The sequence below is a fragment of the Humulus lupulus genome, chromosome 1 (assembly GCF_963169125.1).
Source record: "Humulus lupulus chromosome 1, drHumLupu1.1, whole genome shotgun sequence".
Taxonomy (NCBI): Eukaryota; Viridiplantae; Streptophyta; class Magnoliopsida; order Rosales; family Cannabaceae; genus Humulus; species Humulus lupulus.
This window is the reverse complement of record NC_084793.1, coordinates 136,746,401-136,756,368: the sequence shown is the minus strand read 5'-3', so window position 1 is coordinate 136,756,368 and position 9,968 is coordinate 136,746,401. Positions and strand designations below refer to the sequence as shown.

At 33.4% G+C, this 9,968-nt stretch overlaps 1 pseudogene; it reads left to right on the top strand.

The window, feature by feature from the left end:
- The first annotated feature begins 1,103 nt into the window (after window positions 1–1,103).
- The window catches only part of LOC133822441 (uncharacterized), a 79,039-nt pseudogene continuing 70,174 nt past the window's right edge, over window positions 1,104–9,968 (top strand).

Sequence of the window (9,968 nt, the reverse complement as noted above, 5' to 3'; positions counted from 1 at the left end):
GTAACATTCCATCCTGCATGTTGTTAATTTAAATTTTTTTTTTTTTTGAGTAGACATGCAGTTTGTTCAGTCTAACGACGAGAAAAAACCTAGAGGGTGTTTGGCGGTGTTTTTGTAAAACAATTTTTAAAAATAAAGTTACAAAAAATAGAAAATTTTGAGAACAAAAAGTTATTTTCTGTTGTTCTCAACAAAAATTTTGTTTATATTTTTTTTTCTCACATAACTTTTTTAATTATTATTATCTAACATAATTTATTGTCACATCATAAAAAAATCATTAGTTTCTCTCACATCACTTTCTCTCTCCTTATTTTCTCTCTCATCACTTTCTCTCTTCTTACATTTTCTCTCTTGCTATTTTCTTTTTATCATTTTCTATCTCCTTATTTTCTCTTGCATCATTTACTATATCCTCACTTTCTCTCTCATCACTTAATATTTTTTTATTTTCTCTCTCATCATTTTTTCTCTCTCGCCATTTCTTCTCTCTCTACTCACTTCTCTTCACTTTCTTTCTCATTACATTCTCTCTCATTTTTTCATTTTTTCTTGCATCGATCAATTTCTCTCTTCTCAATTTTTATTTCTTCAAATTTTCTCTCCTTACTTTCTCACTCCTTATTTTTCATCATTTTTCTTTCAAATTATTTTATCTCATTATTTATTACAAACTTTTAAAAGATTTTTATCTTTGTAAATATATTTGTTAATTTTTTATTTAAGAATTAAAAAAAAACTAAAAAATTGTTTTTAGAAAACATTAACCAAACACTTTTTGTTTTTTAAAAACTACAAAAACTGTTTTTTGTTCTCAACTCGAGAACACAATTTTGAAAACAAAAAACAGAAATCAAAGCCGAACAAATATATGTACGTATCTGTACACATTATTAATTTTATGTCCTTATTAAATCCCCAGCATCTTGTTTTGGTTGCCGGCCTCGTTTTAATCACCATGCTTGGATTGTTAAAAGAAAATAAAATAATTAAACCTTTTATTTTTGCAGTAATGCTCTTTCTAAATTAGAATAATATCAAGTAATGCTCTTTCTAAATTAGAGTAATATCAAGTGATCATTAATTAAGCTGAGAAAGCGATCATGACAATAAGAACAACGGTGAAAAAGATGATGATGATTGTTGTAGAAGGGAGGGATACAAATGAGGTGTATGATCCGTGCTTGGATAGTAAAATCAAAAGATGGGACGGTTTTTCTATTGGAATTGCACTCTCTACAAAAGAATCATTCTTTCCTAATGGAACCCAATTTCCCCCGTGTGATAAGTGTCTTCCACTCTCTCAAGGTAAGGGAGTCGTATTCGCGGTATTTAGGCCCATCGTTGATGAAATCTCTCTCCTCAATATTTCTAGCTCTGGTTTAGATCCGTATGTACATATTCTTTTATTATATTTTCCTTCCTTCATAAAGAATGAGTCAGCTTGTTTATTATACTCCCTCTTTTTCATAGATGTTAATCACATTTGTTTTTATATAGTTTGTTGATCATTCTCGTGCACCTTGACTCATTTATTTAATAAATACCTAGCTCTTATAATTGGTAATGTATACTTGCTAAGCTATCACACCAAATTTCAAAATTACATGTAACTGCCATCGTACCCACAAATATATATATATATATATATATATATATATTTATAGCTTATCATTTTCTAAATATATGTGAGCTTAGTTGAGCAGTTTTTTTTTGTGTATTAGAATTTGAAAACAAATGAACTCGACAAATTTCGTTTATTAACGAATGATCACTAAAGGATAGATATATATATATATATATATACATGCAATAAACTAGCCGATTCCCATGCCAATAAACTAGCCAATTCCAATGCTGTGTTCTAAAGCCTTACATTTAAGAGTTTGTAAGGGTAGAGATCTACATAAAGAGGTAGAGCCTTGGACCCCCAAAATTTTAGAAAAAATACATTATATAGAAAAAATACTTCACTTTTAAAAAAAAACTAATATATTTGACCCTCCAAATTTGTTTTCATTCCGTCCTTGCTTATAATAAGTATATATATAATGCAGACTCTACATGAATTTATATGTGCCCAGGCCAATTTTGATTGTCAATTTCACCTTTTTTCTTTTTTGTTATCATAATTAACATCACTTTCTATTCTTCAAAGAAATATAACAAATGAGGATATAGATAAAAAAAAATAAAAAATCTTGATTCCATGTTTCTGTTTGATGAATATATATATATATATATATATAAAATTCTGTTTTTAGTAATTACCAAATTAATTAAACCAAGTGAATTAATTAAGGTGCCAAATGGTAATTAAATGTTGAAACAGATTTCAGATCTGTTGATACAGAATAAGAACTTGTCACAATAGAAACTTAACACAATAAAAAGAAAGTGAAAAATCAATGAAGAACACAACGAATTTTTACAAAGTTCAGAAACCCTTTCGGATAACCTACTTATTAGGGCCACGCCCAGAAAATAAAACAAATTAATAAAGAATCACAAGTACAAAATATTGACTTAAACAAAACAAGACTCTCTCTTGAGATTTGCCGCAACTTTGTTGTACTTCTCTTCATTAATCTGATTCTGATTGAAACGTCCAACCACTTGAACTCCCTTCAATGGCCAGCGAGTGCTTGCATCCTCCCGACGCAAGGCTTGTAAAAATCTTCTCCCGAAAACTATAAGAATTGTGTTCAAATTACAACATGTATTCACTCATGAATGTGCTTCAAACTCACCACAAAACTAAACACTCATTTTACTACAAGATCACATGAATACAATGATCTTTAATACAAACTATGAACTCTCACAAATATTACAATTCACTGACAAACTATGCCCCAAAGAGTTCACTTTCTCTCAAGGCCCTAGAAGCCTATTTATAGAGACCATTTCGCGCTCAGAAAGGCTTAGAAAGAATCTATCACGACCCGATCCCTAGGCCGTGGCAGATTTGTAATATCCATAACTTGGGTGGTCAAAGGTCAATCTTTGACCCTTGTTGGAAAATAGTCTTTATAAATGATCATTTAATTTATATTAAATAGTATTATAATTATAAGTTAAAATAATGGAATAACTCCTATAATTATGTATAAAAATATTAGTGATAAAAGCATGATTATTTATCATTATACATAGAACAATAATATTCCCACAATTATGTAATCGCCAAACAATTAAATTTAATAAGTTATAAACACCCAAAATAATACTTAGCATCCACAATTCCTCATTCCTAACTACTACATAGCTAATTTAGATATACAGACCATTAGGTTCCAAATTAAATACATATATAATGTTCAAAAGCTAGGACTATGGCACTAAATACATTGGCTTCATCAATAATTCACCTTATCCACATTCGTGTCACTAAGCTCCTGGAATGGGAGAGATATAGGGTTTGAGCTTATAAAGCCCAGTAGGAAAGCAACTAATATCATAGGACCCAAAAGTTAAATAAAACTCATGCATGGTTAGCTTTGAAAACAAAAACATATATCATCATGTATAAACCCAAATAGAGAGAAACCACAAATAATCATAAGAGCATAGCTACAAGTGCACATCACACTGTCCACTAGATCTCTAGTTCCCGTTATCCACCATAGAAAAACCGACATCCTAAACCGGGTAGCCGGACCTGATAACAACCACAAGGGGAGGCTTAGAACACTTCCTGTATACATATGCTAGGTCTTTACACCTACAGGTGAGTGAACACCTGATCTACCTATGATGACACATAGACTAAGTCGTGAAACAACAACATGCACAAATTATGATCACTATGGCTCCCATCGGTATAACCAAATGCAGGTAAACATGAAAAGAAAGAAACATATTCCTTTTATATTTTAGAAAATTGGGCAGCATAACAGCTGCATTTGAATAAAATCCAAAAAACCATAACCTGCATAAATAAGTGAACAAAAATATATTTGGCACTCAATGCCCTCAGAACAGATCAAAAAACATGCAGGTTAAGTTTTCAATTTTTCAAACATTTTATAAATATCAAAATTGGAATATGTTTAATGCAATTCAATACGAGTAAAATAAGTCCAATAGTCAAGTTGAGTCCCTACCTCCTTAGAATTTTCAATCCAAGCCCGAAGCGACGCTCTTAAGCTTAACGATGATCCTATGGTGATTTAGTCTGATTTTAATATCACGTTTTTCCTACGTGCACCAAATGAGCAAACGATTATCATCATTGCATTCCTTATTCAAAATCGTGTCCAATGACATATAATATGACCATATTTAAAATTTCAAGTTCCGGAACCTCACCCAAGCGGTGCACAAAAGCGGTTGGTGGCGGCAGTGAGCGGTGTACTGATAACTCTACAAAATAGAGTTATTTTACCACTTTTTATGTGCTAATTGTTGCTTAATTCTTGAGTTCTTAATTGATTTATTGAGTTTTTAAGTAATTTTGAATTTATTAGTCTTATTTTAATTTTATATATTTTTGTGTGTTTTTATAGTTATGTTGTTGTAATATATTGTAGTTTAATTATTTGAATTATTGTAGTTTAATTTGGGGTAAAAAATGTGTGTTTTATTGAAACTAAATGTTAAATTAAATTAAGTTATAATTAATATTTTCAAAGAATTAAATTGATTTATTTTAGAGTTGAAAATATTGTATTATGATTTATTTTATATTTATTTTGTAGGGAATGTATGCTCTTAAAAAGAAAGAAAAATGAAGGACAATATGACATTTTCAAGAAAGCAAGACAAAGAGTTGACATTTATAAAAAAAAAAACTTCATTTGGGCCCAAGCCCAATGCCTCACCAAGGCCCAATTGCTGCCCTCCCTTGCACCAACTCTCCTCTTCAGCAAGTCCACCAACCATCAACGTCCATATGCTTCCTAATTGCATCACATATGTGCATCAACAAATCACCTTCAGCAAACCTGGCACGCCTGCCTCACGTGAGGCAATCAACTCCAAGCTGCTGCCATTTCCTCCTTGCACGCCAGCCACTCGGGCCTCTCCATCAGCCGCATGAAGCCAAGGCCCAATTCCACCGAGGCCCAACACCATCTCAGCTGTCCCCAAATGCCAACACAGCCACAAAAAAATGCCAAAAATCATGTTTTTTCCTTCCCAATATTTTTCACTCAAATATCAATTTACCCTTTTCCTTATTTTTCTTACCTAAATAAACATTCCTAATTTATTTTTTGCCCTAGCTTTTCACTAATCTTTTACCCAACCAAACATTTCATCTTTCCAATACTCTTACACTTACTCTATTTATCCTACCACTTCCCAACACAATTAAATTAATCAATTTATTTATTTTAATTTGATTAATTTAATCTCCATATTTTGCCTATAAATAGAGTCTTGTAAGACCATTTGAGGAGCTCTTCTTCTTCATCTTTTCAACATCTTCTACACATATTTTTCTCTCTTCTTTTCACTATTTTTTCTCTACAATTTTTATCTTTTGAAGAGCATGTCAAGTATGTTATTTTGTAATTTTTATTTTTATCTAGTTATGAGCATCTAATCTTTTTCAAAGGTTATTAAGATGATGATGAAGCAAAATGTAACTAGATAGTATTTTTTGTTGTATGTTGATTTCCCATTTGTACAACATTGTTTATGGATTTTTCTATCAAAGATATGCATTTTTCATCTATTATTGAGTGTTAAAGCATATTACACTTAGTTCTTCATTATGCAAAAATATGATATTCTTTGATTAAATGTTTATCATTAAATTGTTCACATCTAATTCTTAGAGCATAAGTATCATATTTTGCCTAAACATAATCTCTTTGATTTTTTGTAGTTTCATTAGGTTGTAACACAACTAATGCTTAGAAATTATATCTTATATAAGTGAAGAAAAATCCTACATTTTTTAAAGAATAACTTGTGCTTGAATAGAAAATATATTTTGAAAAAAAATATATAGTGTGATTTATTTCAACTATATCAAAACTTGGGAATCAATATACTTATAAATACTATTGAACTTGCATTTTGTGGATTCTAACATCTTAATAATCTTATTTTACATATATCATTTGAAAACCATTTTTCTATTTAATCTTAAATCTTTTTATTACTTGTCCTTTATTTTTCTAAAACAAAATCTCATCAAATATTTGGAACTAGGTTAGAATATTATTGCTTTGTTTGAAATAGTTTCTTTTGATGTTAGTCAACTCCCATGGGTTCGACCTCGTACTTACATGAACATTATATTCCGAAACGATTCGTGCACTTGCGAGTTTAAATATTAAAACACCCTCTTTTGGGATCAACATTTACCGAAAACGTCGACGAATATATGCATGGCATATATCAAAGCGATCCTCTTGATGAGTACATCACGAAAGTACAACTCCTTTGCCCAGATGACCTCCGGTGTCGCCGGAAAATGCTTCCAAATGGGCGAAGATACCTAAAATCTCGTCGGAGAAAAATGGCGAGTTGACTAGAATGACTTAGTGGGGGACGATCCTCTCACGACGCTGATTCCAACGGTGCCACCCACTCACCGAACGGTGGTCGGAGTTCGCCGGAAAGTCACCTCAAAGTTTCGACGGCAAAACTTCGGAGTGGCCGTATAGGCGCGTCCTTGCTCCGATGGTCACCAAACTTTGGGGTTGCTGTCGTCGCTGGTCGGGGAAGCTGCAGCACTGGCACGTGTCGGAAATGGTGGGCGGTGGTGGTTGGATCTGGTGCCCTTGCCGTGGCTTGCCAAGAGGAAAGCAAGGAAGAAAAGAAAAAGAAGAAGAAGAAGAAGGAGAAAGAAGAAAGGTTCGGGAGGGAGAAGAAAAGGGGAAAAAATCTAAATATATAATTTAAATTAATTAATTAATTTTTTTTCCTCCTCTTTTTGACTTTTTCAACCTGAAAAAGTCTCAGGTTTCACATTCTTACTCCTTAAAGAAATTTCGTCCCAAAATTTTCAAAGTACAACCTCAAGCTGAAAATTAAACAAACGAGGATACTTCTCATACAACTCCAACTCTAACTCCCAAGTATCCCCGTCTTCTCTATGGTTCCGCCATAAGACCTTGACTATGGGAATCTCTCTATTCCTTAGCACCTTTAATCTCGCTAGACTTCTGATAGGTTGTTCTTCACATGTCATGTCCTCTTGAAGAGGGATAGCCTCATACTCAATGATGTGCGATGGGTCTGGAATATACTTCCTCAGCATCGACACATGGAACACATTGTGAACATGCCCCAATCGCACTGGTAAGTTCAATCGATAAGCGACCTCCCCAACCCTCTCAATAACCTCAAAAGGTCCAATATACCTCGGGGCTAGCTTACCCTTCACTCCAAATCTCGTTACACCAAGCATGGGAGTAACTTTCAAGAAGACATAGTCACCAACCTCAAACTCAACTTCTCATCGGAGGAGATCGGCATAACTCTTCTAACGACTTTGAACAACCTTAAGTCTCTCTTGGAAAAAAAATACTTTGATCTTCCCAGTAGTACTAGCAATTTGAGATCCAATTGTGACATGCTAATCTGGTTCTGCCCAACACAAAGGTGATCTGCATGGTCTCCCATATAAGGCCTCATAAGGAGCCATGCCGATACTGGCCTGGTAGCTATTATTATAAGTGAATTCCACCAATGACAAGTGTTCTCCCCAGCTACCCCCAAAATCCAAAATACAAGAACGAAGTATGTCCTCCAAAGTTGGGATAGTCCTCTCAGACTGTTCATATGTCCGAGGGTGGTGAGCGGTGCTCAAGTTAAGTTCAGTTCCTAAAGCTTCTTGCAATGCTCGCCAAAACCTTGATGTAAATCGAGGATCTCTCTCAGAAACAATGCTGGGAGGCAACCCATGCAGTCGAAGTATATTACCCACATAAAGTCGAGCTAGTTTAGAAACCTTACAATCCTTCCTAACTGGAATGAAATGATCAGATTTTGTCAAACAATCGAAAATCACATGGACAGTGTCATGCTTTAATGGTGTTAATGGTAATCTTGTCACAAAGTCCATCGTGATCTTATCCCACTTCCATTCTAGTATAGGTAAAGGTTGAAGCAACCCTAAAGGTCTCTGGTGCTCAGCTTTAACCTACTGGCAAACCATACACTTAGCTACAAAGTTAGCCACATCTCTCTTCATACCTTCCCACCAGTATTTTCTTTTCAAGTCTTGGTACATTTTTGTGCTTCCAGGATGTACAACAAATTTAAACCTATGGGCCTCGATCATAACAGACTCTCTAAGATCAGGGATATTTGCAACGACTAATCTTTCCTTATGGTATAAGAATCCTTCAGCATTTACTGTCTATCCATCTAACTGCTCACCATTTTGGATTCGATTCCAGATAAGTCTCAATTTCTCATCTTGCCACTGACATTGCTTAACTTGCTGAAGTAGCACTATGTAGCAGCCACATTAGAAACACGAGCAATCTCTTTTCCTTCATAGTGCTCCATATTATAATCACCCACCGTGATTGTTCTTTTCTAATCCTCAAGATCCAAACAAGCCAAAGTACCATGAGGTTTTCTACTTAATGCATCAACGACCACATTTGCTTTTCCATGATGATATTACAAAGTGAACTCATAATTTTCCATTTACTCGACCCATCTTCTTTGCCTCAAATTCAAGTCTCTTTGAGTAAAGAGATACTTTAAACTTTTATGATCATAATATAATTCAAACTTTGCCCCATATAAGTAACATCTCCAAATTTTCAAGGCAAAAATCACTGCTGCAAGTTCCAAGTCTTGTGTAGGGTAGTTCTTCTCATGTGGCTTCAATTGGCGTGAAGCATAGGCAACAACCTTGCCATTTGGCATGAGAACTCCACCTAAACCAGTACTAGAGGCATCAATGACTACCACATACGATTCATCACTATTAGGCACAGCGAGAATAGTCGTCGTAGTCAATCTTGGCTTAAGTTCTCTGAAAGCTTCTTTGCAACTATTGTTGCAAAAATTAAAGCTACACAAGTATACGTAATCGCTTTTGTAGTTTATTTTGGTAAGACCAATATCGTTCCCACGGAGACTGATTATCAAGTACCAATAGTCTATTTTATTTTCTATTTGGTAATCAAAAATTGGAATTTTTAAATCTAAAATAATAAATAACAGAATTAAATGAAAAACAACAAAGAACAATAATCTTGTAGCAAACTTGATTCAAAATAATATAAGAAATTAGAGATTCTAATCTCCTCTACTATCCACTTTATTATTCATTAATGCAATCACAAAGATAATTCTTCTCATTAAGATGAAAGACATGCAAAAGTGTTAAATATTAAGGTTAAGAAATATAAAACTCGACCTAATGAAAATTCTCTATATTTCTATGAGAAATCTAAACAATAGGAAGCAATGAACTCAGCCCTAAATCACATAGACCAATTTGATACTCTCGTTCTAAATTGAAATCTATGTCCATTAAATTTTAGCATATCCAAATCTCACTTCTCAGATTTTGATTTGAATTCATAAATAGCATGTAAAAGGTGTGCAATCAATCACATACATAATAAATACAAATTGAATAGATCTTAGATGAAGAAGAAATTATAAACTTGCATTAATTCATAATAAAGATTCAAGAGATTCAATTAAAAACCCTAAATAGAATTTAGTTCATGTTCATCACTAAGAAATCCATAAACATGAAATTAACATAAACTAAAAATAAAAAGAGAAGAAAAAAACTCTAAATGATAGATCCAATCTTCATCCCAAAGCACTCCTAAGCCTCTTCTCCCAGTCTAGGTCTCCAAAAAGTGCCTCCTTTTCTCTCCTTTATCGTAATTTAAACCTAATTAGCATTTTTTTAAACATGAAAGGACCAAAACACCATCAATTAAAAATCTGCATTTTTCTCATTTGTAGACGTATCCTGCGGTCGTAGGATGTCATTCCTGCGGTCGCAGGAATGCCTTGGAAATGCCAAAACT